Raw genomic sequence first — 19,065 nt, forward strand, 5'->3', positions numbered from 1 at the left:
CACGGGCAACAAAAGTGGTGGGGGCTACATGAAGGAGGTCCTGGAAATCTCCTTTGTATCCATTCATTTGTTCCATAACTCATGGGAGTGGAAATGGAGAGGTCCCTCTTGGTTTGGTTGCTGGCTGTTCCAAAAGTCAGTGTGTAGCTCGATCAGCCCGAACACAGCCAAACAGTGGGCGGTTGAGAGGAGGCCGGGGCGGATATCCCTGGCCTCCTATTCAAACCCAGTCTCAGGGATGAAAAGGGTGATGGAAAAGGAGTTGGAAGAGATAGAGGGGGAAGAATGGGGAGAAGAAGGAAAGGCTGGAGACGGAGGGTCCAATCCTATCCAACTTTCCAATGCCGGTGCAGCTGCGATGCAGCCCCAAGGAAAGGGAACAACATTCCCTTGCCTGGAAAGGCCTCCATGACTGCCTCCGTCCAGCACGGCTGCACCAGCGCTGGAAACTGGATTGGATTTAGCCCTGAAGCAGGAGAAGGAAGAGGCCAACAGAGGACAGTAGGAAGGGAGTGCAAGAAGGAATGTGCGAGGTGGAGCTCAAAAGTGTGCTTGGAAAATGTGGGAGGGAGGGCCTGAATCACTGGAGGGGCCAAGCCGCCCTCAGAGCACCACTACTGGGGGAGGCAGGGGCTGGACTCACCACTTCAGGAGGTCCAGGGTTCTCTGGCGAGGCGTTCAGGCCTCTGGACAAGGGGACCAGCCTTCGTGAGGTCATTGACCCCTGTCTCCGGAGCTGGGGAGAACCCCAATCCAACAACCCAGGTGCGTCACCCAGTGAGGGGTGCGCTGCGGTATTTACGGCCAGCCTTCAGGGCTAGTTCCCCTGGGCTTCCACCCAAGAGCCAGAAAGAGAAAGGAGCCAGGCTGAAGGAACCACTGGTCCCCGCCTGCTGGATTGGTAGCAGCACCCGTGGCTTCCGTGGGGTGAAGCTGAACTACCAGCCACTCAAGACACAAAAGGACAAGGGAGGTGGTGAGTTGGGAAGAGGCACAGAGAGAGAAAGAGCTGAGAGTTGGCGCTGAAGGACCCTTGGGGCCACAGAGCCTCTCTGCAGGGACTCGATTTACTGCTTTACAGGAGTTCTCACTTGTTTGCCTCCACCGATGCTTTGGACACCAAGCAAAGGCTACAGAGGCACTGCAGGTCTGCAGCACTCCCACCCAAAAGGAAGCCCACCTGCACGTGCTTTGCCTTGAACGTCTTGCTGTTCAATGAAGTGCAGCCATGATGCGCTTCAATTTGTGCCACAGTGTCATGACCCAAGCAGCCAGAGCCAGAACCTGGGGGGGGGGCATGCTGTGAAGGGAGGCCAAACTCCAGTTCTTTCTTGCTGCCTCTCTAGACCAGTGGCATAGCTAGAGGGGGTACAAAGCACTAAGTTTTGCAGGGAGCATCACCACGTTGTGCAAGCGGCCCCTCCCCTTCGGAAAACTTAGCGCTTTGCACCCCCTCTAGCTACGCCACTGCTCCAGGCCAGACTGCAGGATTACAGGCACCCTGGATGTTTGTGGCTGGAAACAGGGAAAGCACATCCCAGGAAAGGAAATAAACCACAGAAGTCAAGCAGCAGACAGAATCTGGTGTGAGGCTCTGTGCAGAGGGCGATTCCCTCCCTCATTGGGACCGAACATGGAGCAGGTTTTTGCTGCTCCACAAGCAAGGCTGGGCAGCCCCCACATTCATTCCAGTCACTGAATGAGTCCAGCATCCTCTGCGTGCCAACACGCCTGCATCCTGCAACCCCTCCTTTGGACCACCTCGGCCCGCTCTGCAAATGTTTGTTTTGGCAACTCATCTGGAGGTCTCCCCCTAATCAAGAGTCAGGACAATGTGGCTTTTCTCACTTGGAAAGCCTCTCTCCACATTCCTGAGCCTCCGCGGCCCTCACCCTGATTCCTGGACGAAAGCCCTGCCTCTGTTTTTTGCACCCGTGGAAGCTGTTTGGTTTCAGGGTGACCACACCAACTGCTTTGCACAAACTTCCCTCGAAAACAGGGCCTGCCCCTCCCACTGCCCCTCCCAAACAGGGTTTGCCAACCCTGGAAAGAATCAAAAGAGCTCAGGACAGGAAAAAAAAGAAAAGAAAAAAGACTTGGCTGCAGGCTTCATACATTATTGTGGCATACAAGGGGGAAACCATGTCTGATAGAAGCTGGTGAGCAGGAGATGCTCACAGTGTGATCCAGCAACCTGTGGCTATGTGGCTTTAAGCAAGTCACTGTATTCCAGGACTCAGCTACCTATGACTGAAGCACAAAGCAGATCTCCAAATCAGTGCTGAGCCAAAAGGTCTCCTGAATAAGCATTGGCCACATTCAGGCAGCAGGTATTTGGGGCTGAAACTATTCTCTCCCCTTGCCAACGCCTATCTTTCACAGGTGGCACTTGTGACAGCAGCAGTTTCTACTGATGGCCACCATTACTTTTTGCACAGACACCCACCCACCCTGATGCAACACAATGTCAAATTTGGGGCTGAAGGAAGGGAAGCCAGAGATTGTTCCGACCTCACACAGAGGAATGGCACAAGATGGTACACTTACCTGAGAAGAAACCCCATTTAACATGGCAGGACTTACTTCTGAGTAGATGCGCATAGGATTAGGCTGAACGATACAGACAGGGTCCTGACAGTCACACATTTTGACCTGGCCACCAAAGCCAGCCAGACTTTGTGGGCCCCTGCCCAAAACCACCTCCTACAGTCATGCCTCTCCCAGATGGGTTTATTTCCAGACTCAGCATTGTAATCTAGAAGCTTCTTGAAGGTCCTCTTAGCTGACGGCTGTATGTTTAAAAAAAAATGTTGCAATGCACAAAGAACTGGAGGAGTTCATTCAACCACAGCAGGACCCCTGCTCTACCTACACATCTTAATTGACACTTACTCAAAATGTCAAGGCAAAGTTTCTCTCTTCTCCAGATCCATTTGAGAAAGTCTTTCAGCAGCAGCAGCATTAACTAGGACTCCCAGAACAGCTGAGACCAAAACAGACCAGAGACCCAGCAACCCTCCACTACCAAGGCAAGAACAAATACTGTGCGATTCTCCCACGTGATCCAAATTACTGGAACATAAGATCAAGCTACCAGCATCTGGAACATCCAACTTATCTGTCCACTCCTGCTCGGTTTGGACATTGGTCAGGCATCCTGAAGCTCCAAACGGACCAGGAATGGATGGTGGCCATCTGAGTGATGCTGAGGTTAGTCAAGCCCTGATCCATATTAACAGCATCTGGAACTCTGGCAACACATCAGTCCTCCTTTTGAATCTGCCTTCCCATCAGCATCCAAAACCACAAGCCCAACTTTGCAGCTCTGGAGAGAGCAGTACAAAAATCCAATTGTGAGCAGTCCCAGACCAAGCTGTGGTCAAGTTCTAACACTTTCTGTGTGGAGAAGGAGATGGCATGCAAGCATCACAACTCAGGCGTTCTTTTTCTTCTTCCATCCCATTGCTAAGAAAATGATTTGTGCCTACATTTCATGGCCAGATAGCGGAGAGCCCCTGGACACAGCCAATCTGAGACAAGAGCATCTTTATCTCGAATCCACAATTGGCCCATTGAAAGCCTAATCTCTGGAGGCCATGTGCCTGGGTGCACTGCAATCCTGTCAGAAGTTGCCCCACTCCAGGGAGGAGGGGGGGGAAGAAGATGATTCTCTCTCTTCAGGACTGCAGGCTGTGCTGCTGGTCACGGAGGAGAGAGACGCTCTTGTACAGCACACCCATTGTCCCTGCACATCAGTCCCTTAACCTAGAAGCGCCCTTTGGACTTGATGCATGTGTAGGGTATATCTGCCCACATGCATGGGGTGGATGTATGGAAGATGTCCAAGAATTTGCCTGGCTATGAACAGTGGCATAGCTAGAGGGGGTGAAAAGCACTAAGTTTTGCAAGTGTCTGAACACACCATGCAAGTGGCCCTTCTCCTTCAGGGCCATTCTGGACGGTGGGAGCAAAATGGAGGTGAACGCAATGCTCCATTTTGCTCCCACCACCTGGAATGGCTCCAAAGGGGAGGGGGAGGGGTGGGGCCCCTTGCACGCTGCAGTGAGGCTCCCTGCAAAACTTAGTGCTTTGCACCGCCTCTGGCTATGCCACTGGCCATGAACATACTGAAGGGCATTCACAGACATATAGCTGAGTTATGAAGCATGCTGCACACGTTTGTTGTTTACACACACAAGATGTGGTGCACACACAACCCCCCTTCTCTATACAGCCTTTGGCTTCACCCATTCACCCAACTGAATCTGAGCTTAGGCATGTCTATTGGCTTTTGCCTGCCTGTGTCCTTCCCTCCCCAATACGGTATCAGCCCTCTGCCGTTTTCCTACAGTCCCTTCTCCCTTGCAGGCACCTCAAGAGCCGGGATCCATCTTCCTGTTTTGCTGAACGGTCTTCCTGTGTTTTGGATACTGCATTTTTAAAATGGGTTTTGCTCATCCTGAGCCACCTCGGGCTCTTCAACACAGAAGGGTGTGGTTAAGAACATGAAAATAAATACATATGCTGCTGGTCTAATGCCACAAGGCATCATGTGCACCAAATGATGCGGCGTAAATAAGTTCTCTTGGACCACAAATTCCAAGTGCACAAGAGCGAGAGAGAAAGAGTGCGCAAGAGCATGTGAAACCACCTCTCATCTCACCACCACTGCCTGGTTCACAGTGCAGCTTCTCTGGTGCAAGCGGCAAACATTTTTCTTACCTACACTATCTCTTGGAACAATGTTATCTCATCATATATTGTTGTTCTGAGGGCACTGTGGGGGTGGGGGTGGCAGCCACCAGCCACAGAGAAGTGCCACCACCCTGTGTCACAGACGTGGGGGGTGCAACACACAGTGGAAGCGGCCCCTTCCACTCGCCGGCAGAGCCTTTCCGGGCTCTGGGCATGCCTGCATGTTGCCATCCCTTTACCTCTAAAAAAGAGGCACAGAGGGACGGCCATCCTGGCTACCCTCTGCGTCGGGGTCCCCGTGGGCTCTTCGGTTGGTGGGTACTGGGCTAGAGGCAGCTGGGCCCACTTTGCAAGGCCACTCTGGGGCCTGAATGGCAAACAGAAGGAAAAAGGAAACCAAATTTCTCAACACATGAATTGAGAAAAGCCTGGAAAGGTGTTGGCAATTTGCCTTGGTGATGTGCCAGGAAACTCTAACCAGAGACTTTGGCAGAGGGGCTCAGCAGCAACATAAGGAATAACAGCCACGGGCACTCAGGATCCGGATTGTGACACGGTGAAGGATGTTTAACCCCTTCTGCTCACACCACAGTCCCAGTGCATATGTCCTTCCTTCTCCTCCAAGGAAACAGCCCCAGCACCTCATGGGAGAAATGACAAGCACCGAGTGTGTGCCTGTCTATTCAGCAAACAGCTTCCAAGCACAGGCACATGAATGTTCCCTGCTACTGTCAGGTAGACAGTGTGGGCAGGCAGGGCCCTCCTTTGCAGTGGCATAGCTGGAGGGAGTGCAAAAAGCACTACGTTCTGCAGGCACATCACTGCACCTATGTTTTGTTCTAGCAGCCCAGAATGGCTCTGAAGGGGAAGGGGGGGAGAGGCCACTTGCGTGACATGTGAGGTGCCTGCAAAACTTAGTGCTGTGCACCCGCTCCAGCTATGCCACTGCAAAGGAGGGCCCGGCTTGCGCTTGGTTCGTCATTCGTTTATTCCAAAATCAGATAAATAACAAAAAAGAGTGAACACTGGGTGCCATTTTTGAGACCCCCAAAGCATCTGGTTGGTAGTGGAAGCTCTGGCTTAAATTACTGATAAACGTATGTGCATCCTGCCTTTCCCCTCCTCACGTGGATGAGCCCAAGGTGGCAGGCACTGTTTTTGCCCTTCATATTAGGAGCAGTCCTGACTCAGAGGGCTCACCATCTTGAAGGGAAAAACAGTGTTGAGGAACATTAAAAAAGAGGGCACACACAGCCTCCTCCAATGAGTGGACAGTGTGAATCTTGGCCATGTTGCCTTCTTTTTCTCCAAGGCTGTTAGGAGAAATGAGACCTCTCTGGCCAGTGGCCCAGCTTCTCAGTCGTTCTGAACATGCCAACTGCCTGCACGTTTAAATGTCTGTCCATGCACAAGAGAGGGCATCAAGCAGCACTGTCCAACTGCTTGGTCAATTAGTAAGACTGCCCAATTGTCATACCTGAATACGGCGTTTCAGTGCTGCACCTCTTGCAGAAGCACACTGCCTGCATTTGCACCACATTTTCTCATCTCATAAAATTCTGTCTGAGAAGGTATAAGAAGTCACTGGAACTGTGGAACTCCTTGCCATAGGATGTGGTGATGGATCTGGCCCAGATGCCTTTAAAAGGGGATTAGAGAGATTTCTGGAGAAATAGACCATCACAGGTTACAAACCATGATGGGTATGTGCAACCTCCTGATTCTAGAAGTAGGGTGGCTCTGAATGCCAGGTGCAAGGGTGGGCACCAGGATGAGACATCTGGTGGGCCACTGTGAGATACAGGAAGCTGGACTAGATGGGCCGTTGGCCTGATCCAGTTGAGCTCTTCTTGGATTTGCTCAGTGCTGATTGACACAACCATTAGTCAATCACAAAGCTACCCCTTGCCTTAGTCACAAGGTCACCCCTCTCAGAATCAATGTTTAAGTGAAAAAAGGAAAAAAAGAATCTTAGGTAAAAGCCCCCGCCCCACACACACACACAGTGCAACTGAGTCACAGGGAAGAGGCAACTTTTACTTTGGAATCAATACAGGCATTGGCTGATGAGCAAATGCTTTGGTGGGGGGAGGAACCAGAGTTCACCCCCCCACACACACACACACAGCTTGATGCCTGCTTCTGTTTCCATGTGCATGAACTCTGAGTGCAAGAGCGGTGGGGGGGGGGAGAAAGAGAGGCACAGAAAGCATTGCACATGCAAAAACATGCCCTGGAACTGAGTCAGCCCCCACTGGTTTTTCTGAATCTTACACGAAGGAAATGGCTCATCTTAAAACATGCCCACGTGTCTGCATGGCAGAGCTGCCAATCTCCTGTCCACTCAGCTGCTCTGCTGCAACCACAGTTGTGACTCACTTCGGCCCCATTCGATTCCTGGGGCTCCCATAACTTTCCTTTGAGTCACTTGCCGAATTTTTGTTCATGAAGCCAAGTTGAGGCTGTGCAGCAGGGATGCTGTGCTGGGAGAAGCGCTCCACCTGGCGGTGCTGGGCAGGCATCTGGGGAGCAAGGAGCGCTCAGAGCCCCGGTCCCCAGGTTGCCAGCAACAGGGATGTTTGGGACAGCATCGCCTGCTGCAGTTTCTTCCACAGCAAGACGCACCACAAACATATGGGGTCCGTGTCATGATTTCATGTCACGGTTGTCACGGCCATCACCCTCGGGGTCAGGGAAAGCCCCATGACAATGGTCACAGTTTCCAGCAGAGGATCCCAGGAACTGTAGTTGAACAAGAGTTCTGAGAAAGTTGTCAGAAATCCCTTGGCCTCTTCACAGAACTCAGGGATTTCTCAGGGATCCCCGAGGAAACCACTTCTCAACCCCTTTAATCCAGTAGCACAGAAATGCTTCCTGCACACGGGAAGAGGTTTCTTACCAGCACACCCAAAAAAGCCGAGGGCCCACCTGGTCCAGTTTCCTGCATCTCACAGTGGTCCACCAGGTGCCTCTGGGAGCACACAAGACAAGATCCCTGCATCCTGTTGGCACTCCCGAGTACCCAGCAATCCGCAGGGTAGGCTGCCTCTTAAACCTGCAGGCAGCAGAGTCATCTTCTCTTGTGACTTGTGATGGACTTTCCCCCCTTAAGTTTGTCCAATCCCCTTTTAAAGGTATCTAGGCCAGGGGCCATCACAACATCCTGTGGCAAGGAGTTCCACAGACCAATTACACACTGGATAAAGAAATATTTTATTTTGTCTGGCTTAATTCTCCCAACACTCAATTTTAGTGGATGTCTCCTGGTTCTGGTGTTGTGTGAGAGGGAAAAGAACATCCCTCTATCCATCCCCTGCATAATTGTACAAGTCATATTCCCCCCTCCGGTGCATATTTTCTAGACCGAAGAGCCCCAAACGTGGGAGCCTTTCTTCATAAGAGAGGAGTCCAAACCCAATAATCATTCTGGTCGCTCTCTTCTACATCTTTTCTAGTTCTATTCTATATTCTTTCTAAGATGTGACAACCAGAACTGGACACAGTACTCCAGGTACAGTCTTACTATCACTTTGAACAATGGCATAAAAATATTGGATGTTTTATTCTCAATTCCTTTTTTAATGAGGCATCCATAGAGTTGTTTACCAGCACCCCAATATGTCTCTCCTGATCCATCGCAGACAGCTCAGAACCCATCAGTGTATATGGGAAACGCTGATTTCACAGGCCTACAAAATTGAGGGTCAGAAAAGTTTTTCACAAACTTGGTGGTTTGATATGAATTTGGGGTGCCAGTTCCAAAAATGGCATCCGTTTTGCCCTATCACGTCTAGTTTTGGAGCTCTAGTATAGCCTTGTTAGTGAATGGTTCAAGCTTGAACCATTCACTAAAGAGGCTATGTTGTGTCTCCAAAACTAGACGTGATAGGGCAAAACGGATGCCATTTTTGGAATCAGCACCCCAAATATACCCAGGAATTGGTGTAACATTTAAGGAAGCAAAATGTGTGTTGGCCTGTGTTTCTTGCTCAGGTGTGCATCACACAGAAAGCCAGCAACTCAGGAAGAAGGTTCTAGTCTTGCCTCCCCCCTCCGCAACATGCTAGCTTTTCATGAGCATTGAATGTTTTTTGCAGAGAAGCATGCGGTCACACCAGTAGTGTGAACTGGTATGCCACAGAACGTGGCCTCTATCCACAGGTTGTGATTGTCCCTCATAAACAAGAGGCTAAATTCAACAAGAGGCAGCAGAGGGAGAACAGAAAGAAGCACAATGCCTTTGTTATACCAATCTGAAAATCAACTACCTGTCCCCAGCTGCATCCTCTGTAAGCCCTCCCCTCTCTCAGTCCCACCAAACTCAGCCCCCCCCCCGCCCCATTCCTGCATGTCTGAAACAAGCCTTCTCTGCCCCTTTCTGAGAAAGGTGCATTGTTCTATTCAGCTACCCTTAACATCCAGTCCCTCACAGTAAACAGTTACCAGCTCAGGAGGTGAGGGTGAATGTGGGGGGGGGGGGAGAGAGAGAAACAAGTCCTTCAAACAGTTTAACAGCTTCCAGATGCCACTGTGCTGCTTCCAGGCCTTTCCTGAACAGAGGCAGACACTCCACCCTCCTCCTCCTCCTCTTCTGCCCCTCCGTGAACATTCAGCGCCATGGGCCTTCACCCTGCATCTCCTTTCCCACTTGGTGCATTAACCCAGTGGCGTAGCTAGCAGGGGTGCAAAGTACTAAGGTTTGCAGATGCCTGAACGTACCGCGCAAGCAGCCCCTCTCCCTTGGAGCCATCTGGGGGTGGCAGCAAACTGGAGGCAAATGCACAGCCTCCACAGCGCACAGTGCTTTGCACCCCCTCTAGCTGCATCACTGCTTTAACCGCATGCAAATCAGTTTCTTAAAGCACTGATTGCAGTCACGGTCACAAATGCAGTATAAATATATATTCTTATCAGTGGAGGAGATTCTTTTCAAAAGTTATAAAAGGCTCAGTTCCTGGGGCCCAGGACAGCTTTGCACTGCAGGTCCACACAAGGAGAGTATATACACACATATATGGGTGTGCAGTAGCTCACACTCATCGCTTGCTCTTCCTCCAGAAAGCCTCTGGAGTGCCTACAGAACATGCTTACGAGGACTCAGTCCAGCTCAGCACTGGCAGCACCTCTCAGGCTGAACTCCTTTCCCAGCTGTGTTCCTCAAGACCCTTCTCAGCAGAACTGCCAAGGGCTGAACCCGGAAGTCTGGCATGCAGGGCATGTGCTCTGCCAGTGAGCTACAGGCTTACCTGGAGGCACCACCTGGCCTCCCACCTGCGTACTGATTGGCCTCCTGACTTCACCAGAGTCAGCAGACCAAATCACGAGATAGGAGGGCTAACGCAACCATTCCACTCTCGTCTTACTTCAGACATGCACCTTTTGGGTGTTGTGGGCATCATCCTGCAGAGAGAAAAACAGCCATTCCCACATCCAGAATGTGTCTGCTGAACCTCCCAATAAGACAATGTTACCAGCATGTGCCCCGCACACCCTGGAAAACAACTGCCAGGCATGGTCTGACCCAGGAGAAGGCAGCTTTCTTGGTAACCCCAAGTAGACCTGACAACAAGTCACTGAAATCAGACACTTCCCACTTTGAAGAAGGCAGAAGTCAAGCGGCAGCATGCTGCGCACACACCTCTAGTTGGTTGGTTGGCAACCTTCCGTCTGACTGTCACAATTACTATAATGTGCCAGTGAAGAGAATGAGCTCTGAGCCAACAAGCTTGGTCCCCAGTTCAAATCAAACCTGCACCATTAACCCAAAACCACTTTCCCGATCGTGTTGGAGGCAGCAGCTTTCCAAGTGGAATGAGGAACCATGAGCACCCATGGGTGCCATGCTCGTAAATCCTAGGCCAGTCTACTGGCTGAGTATCCCACTCCTGGCCTTCCAGGCAAGGCAGGGAACTGGTCAGCAGCGTATCAAGGTTAATGTAAAATTTCAGAATAAGGCATGTGGGGCATGCACCCCTAGAGGGTATGTGAAGGGGGTGCAGTGCTCTCAGAATTAAACAATTCTGCCTTTAAACACACTACTCTTGACTAGATGAGGACAAATTTTTTAACCAATTTGAATTTGGCCCCAACTATGAATGAGTCAAATAATAAATTTTCTGATAGGCCACCACCAGTGGCATAGCTAAAGGGGATGCAGAACACTAAGCCTCACTTTTCATTTTTCAGGGAGCCTCACTGTGCCACGCAAGCAGCCTCTGCCCCTCCCCTTCAAAGGAAAATATAGCCTCCGTTTTGCTCTAGGGGCCCAGAATGGCTCTGAAGGGGAGAGGCCGCTTGCACCCTGAGGTGAGGCTCTCTGCAAAACTTAGTGCTTTGCACCCTCTCTAGCTATGCCACTGGTCACCGCATTTACTGTTTCTGGCCTTCTCATTGATTTTTCTCATGTGTTTTTCAATGTCTTCGAATTCTATGAAGCAAACGCATTGGTTGAAAGCCCCGATTTCCTTCCACACACATAGACATTCGGGAACCATTTTTAAAGTTCTAGCACATGAAAAAACTGGCTGCTTATTGACCACTTAGGTAGCCCTCTAAATTTGGGGGAGGGGGGAACTCATAGTGCAAGTTGCCTGCTCTCTCAGAGCAACGCCTTCCCAATCTAAGAATACTTTTCTCAAATGTTTTAATTGATAGCATAGAGCCAACATTTCCAGGTCTTTCACACCAACAGCAGCTTTCCCTCTGAATCAAAGTCCTCATTTTCACTGTATGCAGAAGGCCAGAGGTTCAGTTCCCAGCAGCACCTCAAGGCAGGACTACAAGAGATTCAGGAGAGCCATTGCTGGTCAGAGTAGGCAGCACTGAGCATCAGTTTTGTATGTCTCTTCCCTTTCATTGCATCTGCACAGTTTTTGGTCTACCAAAATGGCACTGAAGTTAGACCACCTGGTAAAGGGAGGGATGCTTCTGTTGATCCACAGACGCAATTCCCCCTCCAAAGACTTATTCCTACTGCGATTGCACTAATACAGTGGTTCTCAAAAGTTTAGCATCAGGACCCACTTTTTAGAAGGAGAATCTGTCAAGAACCACCGGAAGTGATGTCATGACCAGAAGTGACATCATCAAGCAGGGAAAATTTTTACCAATCCTAGGCTGCAATCCTACCCACTTACCCAGGAGTGACTATCATTGTTAAAAGCTTATACATAGTAGCCTGTTAAAAGTACAGATCTGTAACATTTTCCCAAATGCAGTCACACACAAGTCTAATATATTAAAAATAAGATATTGAAATGAATGGGGACCCACCTGAAATTGGCTTGCAACCCACCTAGTGGGTCCTGACCCACAGTTTGAGAAACACTGCACTAATAAATACCTGCCAAATGTCCCAAAGGTGTGCCAGGTGTTACCCGGCTGAAGCAATAGCAACCCTGCCTATGGGAGAGTTCTGTGTAGCTTAAAAGCCCGTTACCTTTGCAGCAGAGCTGTGCAGAAAAGGAGATCCTATTGGTCTACAAGAGATAGCACATTCAGGCTGCAATCTTAGACACACTTTCCTAGGAGTAAGCCTCAGTGAACACAGGGGAACTTCCTTCTGAATAGACAAGCCTAGGATTGGGCAGTGAAGCTAGAGTTCTTTGCCAAGTCACTACAGAAGACAGCCACCATTAGACCATGAATAAACATCTGGCAAGATGAAAAACCCATCCCCATTAGTTTGCCACCCTGACACGGCATTCAGGTAAGACCTCCCTCTTCTCCAGCTAACTCAAAGTAACTACATAGCTTAGGTCCCCGCCCCGCTCACACAAAGCAGAACCCCTGCTTCAGTCACAGACATGCCTCATGGCTGCAGACATCTATCCAGTCTTTGATCACTTGGACTACAAGTGCTACAAAGCAGTGGCATAGTTAGAGGGGGTGCAAAATATTAAGTCTCACCACAGCCTGCAAGGGGCCCCTCCCCCTTGGAGCCATTCCAGGCAGTGGGAGCAAAACAGAGGCATACACTGGCTCTAAAGGGCCCCTTGCAGGCTGTGCTGAGACTCCCTGCAAAACTTAGTGCTCTTCACCCCTGCTAGCGGCACCACTGCTACAAAGTGCCCTACAGGTAAGGTGTTACTCCATTCAGTGATCTCCAATGTGCACCCTGATGGTGTGGTCCACAGAGTTTTGGGTTTCTTGAAGGGTCATTAATCCTCCCGGAGCAGTCATAAGGACAACCGCTTCACTGAGCCCAGACGGGCTGCCCCAGCTCCTCTCCCAAGCCCCTCAGTCGCCACTCTGTCCCAAGGACAAAAGCTCTCAAAGGAACAGAAATGATAGAACAGAACATTTGGAGCAAGAGGGGCGACTGTCAAAGCTTTCTTAGAAGGAATCTGGACTGTCACACAGCTGAAAAAATGCAACAAAAGAGTAATCAACATACAGAGAATTCCTGGCCTTCGCTCTCTGAAAAGGGGTCCCATCTTCCTTGCAAGCCTGCTAAGAGTCTCCAGTCCCCCAAAAGCAGCCTCTTCTGCATTAGATCTCCATTTCTTTTGAAGAGGAGGGTCTCACTTGCTCTCCGGAAGGCTCAGACAGAGGGAAGCCAGCCCAGACCTTTGAAATGCCTCTTCCTTTCCCCCCCTCCCATCCCTTCAAACCAAGCTCCCTTTCCGCTGTAAGAGTCTGGAGACTCAGATCCAAGAGTTTTGCTGGAGACGGCTTCCTGAGTGAGTGAACAAGGGCACAGAGGGGGGGGGGAAGAGAGGACATTTGCCTCTCCAATAGCAGAAGTGGTTGGAGAGACTGACTCATGAACTTGCTAAATGCAGATGAGTTGCAGATTTCCTGGAGTTGGCTTCATTTATTTGTGTGCATGCCTGTCAAATCCCCATATTGATGCCTAGGAAATTCACTGAGAACCAATCCCAACCAATTACAGAAAATCCAGAAACTGTATGAGTTTTTCCCTGCCCTCTTGTGAAGGACACAGAGGAGGGTATGCATGGTTCCACTCCCCATTTTACCATGGGCTGAACTGAGAGAGCGCAATGGGTCCAGCAATTCTGGGATGAACCCAGATCTCCCTCTTTAAGCCCAGCATTCGACCCATTACCCTAAGAGTTTTCAAACTGTGCTCCAGGGAACCCTTTCACCTGAGAACATAAGAAGAGACCTGCTGGATCAGGCCAAAGGCTCACCCAATCCAGCTTCCTATATCTCACAGTGGCCCATTAAGTGCCTCAGGAAACATACAGGAGACCCGCATCCCAGTGCCCTCTCTCGCATCTGGCATTCAGAGACAGCCTGCTTCTAAAATCAGGAGGTTGCACAAGCACATCATGTCCTGTAACCTATGATGGACATTTCCTTCAGAAGTTTGTCTAACAACGACAACGACGATTTTATTTTTACCCCGCCTTTCTCCCCGAAGGGGCTCAAGGCGGCTTACAACAGGTTAAAACAGATTAAAAACATAATTTAAAAACAGATAAAAGCATATTAGATGCCTTTCAAAAGGCATCTAGGCCAGATGCCATCACCACATCCTGTGGCAAAGAGTTCCACAGACTAACTACACACTGGGTAAAGAAGTATTTTCTTGTTTGTCCTGACTTTCTGAGAAGATCAATGCTAGTCAGTCAGTAAGCTTCCCTGCAAGACAGCCTCCCTGCATCTCCCATATTCCCTTATAGCTGCAGGAGAGGGCTGGGAATGTCTGCTAGAGTCCTACATAAGGTGAGTTCGAAAGGTAATTTTATGGAGATCTGCAAGATTTTCTGACTCTCAGAAATTTAACAGCAGCAAGTATCCATTTTGAAAAATTTGCAGTCCAAGCTTTGTCTAGAGAACCTATGCCCACTTTAATTCCCCAACAATGGCCCTAGTTCTGCACAGCAGCTCTACTAAACCCCACCACCAGGGCAGCTCACCTGTTCAACCTGCAGAGGTCCTCCTTTCTCCCCTCTCCTGCCAGCAGTTTCTCCAGCCACCACAGCAACAACTCCATGGTCTCCAGCAGTCTCTGTTCCAGCAGTCCTTTTGCCCATCTGTCCATTAGCCAGTTAGTCCATCAGTCAGTCAGCAGGCCCAGTAGTCCTTCAGCCAGTCCATTAATCCATCAGTTTAGTTCTCTCTCCGCCAAGCTCCTTCCTTCTGCTCTCTCAATCTGTCCAAGCTCCTTCCTTCTACACCCACCAAACTCTTTCTTCTCTAGGTGCTGCTTTTATCCCTTAATGACCTGGTTAGCTCTAGTGGCTACGGCTGTGCAGGACACCCACTGCTACTTAGAGCCCTGGGGTTAACCCTGTGCTTGCCTATCAGAGCAAGGGGCCACTGTTGAAGCCACACCCATCTCCTGGAGAGATCTTGCACATTTCCATTACAGCATCATGGCAAGATTTTTTTCTTTAAATCTGCCATGATTAGCCTTATGCTAATCCCTTCTCTCTCCAGCTCCTTGTTCTTCCTCACCTGTAAAACACAAGTATTAATGGATTGGCTTGGACTTTGTGCAGTTTGGCCACTCATAGAGCTTTGTATTTGAATCCCCAATGTATCAGAAGTTACAGACTTATAAATGCAAGACCTCTCAGCAGTGGCATAGCTAGAGGGGGTGCAAAGCACTAAGTTTTGCAGGGAGCATGCAAGGGCTCCCTCCCCCTCGGAGCCATTCCAGGCAGTGGGAGCAAAATAGAGGCGGTCTAGCTATGCCACTGGAACCAAAATCCTGCGGGAACTTTTTCCATTAAAAATGCACTTCTAGTGTTTGGAGCATTGGGAAAGGCCACAGCTGTTAAGAAGGAAAACAGTCACGAGAACATCCGTCTGCATTGGCCAAACTGGAGGGACCGAGGTCAGGTCTCTGGCTGTTTTGCATTCCTCACATATCAATGCGGAGAGTGCAAGCCTGAGCCAAAAGGCTCCAATGAGAGCTTCTGGCTTGGATTTGGGGCAAGGAGGGGTCAGAGTGCAGAACTCAGCTTACCATTTCACCCGCTCCCCCTTTTGTCACTGCTACTTTCCCAGAATGCCCTGCTCAGGAAAGGGGGAGAGTGGCAGCACCTTAAGCAGGACTCCTGCTACCACCTCCAATAAGCCCCTCCTGAACATTTTGTCCCATTCTGACCCTGAAAATTGCAGTAACGCCCCGTTACTGACTGCAGATCAGATGGCCAAAACGAGAAGGGCATATTTCAGCTCAGTATGACAAAGACGTGGGAACCAACAAGCTGGTGCAAAGCAGCTGAGACTGTGCCACTAGCAAGGGACATCCAGAAGGTCTCATTGGAGGAGCCCAGAAAGGCCAACCAGAAGAGGGTTTGGCCCTGGCTAATAAGAACCAGGACGGGTGGACTAAAGAGGACCCTTCTGCACCTCAACCCTAAAGAGGCAAAGGACACAAGCTGCCTGCTGTGTCCCCTTCTCTCTATCAGAGGCTTCAGACCTAAGGTCACCGTGTCTCTTTCACCACCACGGAGTGGCATTTCCATCCATTTCCACTGGCAGCCTCTATAGGGAACTGGTTCGCCAATGCTCCAGTGAGTGATGTCCACAAGTTCCACTGAGCTGATGGCACCTGCAAAGATCTTGTTTGTTACCAGATGTCGGTGGGTGGAGGCAAGAATGTTACTGTGTTTGTGGCTCAGAAATGTCCTAATGTGTGGAGCCAGATATCTGCAGGCTACAGCCACATGCTTAGCTGGCCATTCATTCATTTCCACATCCATAGGGACCATGCTAATGCATACTTCCACATGCATAGGGACCATCTCACTGCACATCCAGCTCCCCACATGGTCAGAACCACACACAACCCATGTCTGAACAATGAGTTGCCATCAAAACATAGCCACTTAGGGCGCAATCCTAACCCCTTATGTCAGTGCTTTCCAGCACTGGCACAGCGGTGCCAACGGGACATGTGCTGCATCCTGCAGTTGGGTGTCACTCATGGAGGCCTCCTCAAAGCAAGGGAATGTTTGTTCTTTACCTCAGAGCTGCGTTGCCCTTATGTCAGTGGTGGAAAGTACTGACACAGGGGGTTAGGACTGCGCCCACATGCACCAGCCATGGAAATCTTGATCAGAAATTAGATCAAGGCAACTCGTTCCTTGCAAATACTGAAGCCAGTACTTTGTGAAGGATGAGCTCTCTCCTTCAGGCAAGAGAATGAGTCAGTTAAGAACATAAGAACAGCCCCACTGGATCAGGCCATAGGCCCATCTAGTCCAGCTTCCTGTATCTCACAGCGGCCCACCAAATGTCCCAGGGAGCACACCAGATAACAAGAGATCTCATTCTGGTGCCCTCCCTTGCATCTGGCTTAGCCCATTTCTAAAATCAGGAGGTTGCACATGCACATCATGGCTTGTAACCCATAACGGATTTTTCAAACTACAACGAATCAAGTGGTAACATCTCTCCGGAATGTACCATTTCTGAACAGAGATGGTGATTCAGGGTTGCATGTCTGGATGTCCTCTATAAAAGTTTCGCCCCGCACACTGAGAGCTAGCATATCAAGAAGAAAACTGTGCTGAACCTTTTTCCTTAACATACTAATTTCCAATGTGCAGGGAAGTTGGGTTTTTTCTTAAATGGAAGAGCATCTAATAGATAATCCCACCACCACTTGTATCCTGAAGTGGTATGTATTGGCAACCTTCAGTCTCGAAAGACTATGGTATCGCGCTCTGAAAGGTGGTTCTGGCACAGCGTCTAGTGTGGCTGAAAAGGCCAATCCGGGAGTGACAATCCCTTCCACACTGGGAGCAAGTGCAGTCTGTCCCTGGTCTGTCTCCCTGGCTATGGGCCTTCCTTCTTTGCCTCTTTGCCTCAGTCTGTTGGCCAAGTGTCTCTTCAAACTGGGAAAGGCCATGCTGCACAGCCTGCCTCCAAGCGGGCCGCCCAGAGGCCAGGGTTTCCCACCTGTTGAGGTCCATCCCTAAGGCCTTCAGATCCAGGAAAAAAAACACAACTTTGTCCCCTTTCTGTTCTGGGATTTATCTGCATTGATCTCTGCAAACTACAGAGCAGTGAAACTGGTACTCATGGAGAGAGAGACTCCAAAGCCAGGCAACAGCTATCTAACAGTGCAATCCTAGGCATGTTTACTCAGAAGTATGTGCCACTGCGTTCAATGAGATTTACTCCCACGAAAGTCTGCATAGGATTGCAGCCTAAGCCACCTAGTTAGACACAGCTTGGTACTTGCAACACAAGCTATTTGCTAGGCTATAAAGAAGAAAAGTTATTGCTCCAACCCAGAAAGGCTAGAGGTTAAAAAAAAACACATTTCCAATATCCCTGTTTAATTCCCAGTCGGTTGTGTGTAGTAAAATCTTTCCACAGGTTAGCAATGAATGTTCTGGACACTTATCCACAAAAGTCAATGCACTCACTGTTCTACAATGTAGATTCAAAGCACTGGGCATCACGTGTGTTATGCTTAACTGTACATAATTTTTCTTGTTCAAGACTAGAATACTCTCTCTGTAAGCAGGATTATACAGATCTAAGTCACTGTGGCACACTGCTTGCACATCGGGCTTTGTTGTGCAATTTCAGGTGCACCAAGTCCTTGCTTTTTCACCAGTTTTTTAGTAGATCCAACCAGTGGTGTAGCTAGAGGGGGTGCAAAGCACTAAGTTTTGCAGGGAGCCTCACTGCAACAGCATGCAAGGGGGTCCCTCCCCACCACCCCCCTTTGGAGCATTTGCCTTTGTTTTGCTCCCATCACCCAGAATGGCTCCGAGGGGGGTGGGGAGGGGCCCCCTGCATGCTGCGGTGAGGCTCCCTGCAAAACTTAGTGCTTTGCACCCCCTCTAGCTACACCACTGGGTCCAACAACAGTGAATATAACAGTTTTCATACTAGGAATGGAAAATTACAAATATGAACCAGATTCCTACTACTTGCTCGCTCAAGCAGTCTCCAAGTTTGGTCTGACAGTAGATTTAAAGGGCCTGGTGCTTGATGGGTTCCTGACTTTGCTTCCACAATGAAAAGCAACCCTAGCAGGGCCAACAACCATGTGCCGTGGCCAAAAGGACAGCACAAGACAAAGGCCAGACACAAGAACCTGACAGCACTTCAAAACATCCACAAAAGATGTGTCAACTTTCTGAGCCAAGCGCCACTTTGGATAAACAAAGCTCCCAGGCTGCCAGCATCTCTGCCTTTTGAAGGTGGGCATGACGGAAAGGTCAAGGCAAATGTGCCAGCGGAGATGCCAGCAGAGAGTCCAAGATAAATGGAACGTTAACATATTCCTGAAGTGGTATGATTGTTGTGTATATTTTATTTCCTCTGTGGTGTTTTTTCCAAGCTCATCATGTTATTGTTAACTGGAAAGACAATGGGGGGGGTGAGGAAAAAGAATAAAGGGCGTCGCATGTGACAAGCACACAATGAGAA

The 19,065-nt window shown here is 49.7% G+C and overlaps 1 protein-coding gene across 2 annotated transcripts in view; it reads right to left on the reverse strand.

Moving 5' to 3' along the window:
- Window positions 1–19,065, reverse strand: part of GJC2 (gap junction protein gamma 2) — a 67,151-nt gene that overhangs the window by 31,172 nt on the left and 16,914 nt on the right. Inside the window, exon 1 of one of the 2 annotated variants that reach the window (XM_066627649.1) lies at window positions 13,091–13,158. The exons of the other annotated variant lie outside the window; for it this stretch is intronic. The gene's annotated coding sequence lies outside the window, so the exon portion shown is untranslated. Of the gene's footprint in view, window positions 1–13,090; window positions 13,159–19,065 lie in introns of those variants that run through there. 2 annotated transcript variants of the gene reach the window in all.

Source organism: Tiliqua scincoides, chromosome 5, assembly GCF_035046505.1.
Source record: "Tiliqua scincoides isolate rTilSci1 chromosome 5, rTilSci1.hap2, whole genome shotgun sequence".
Lineage (NCBI taxonomy): Eukaryota > Metazoa > Chordata > Lepidosauria > Squamata > Scincidae > Tiliqua > Tiliqua scincoides.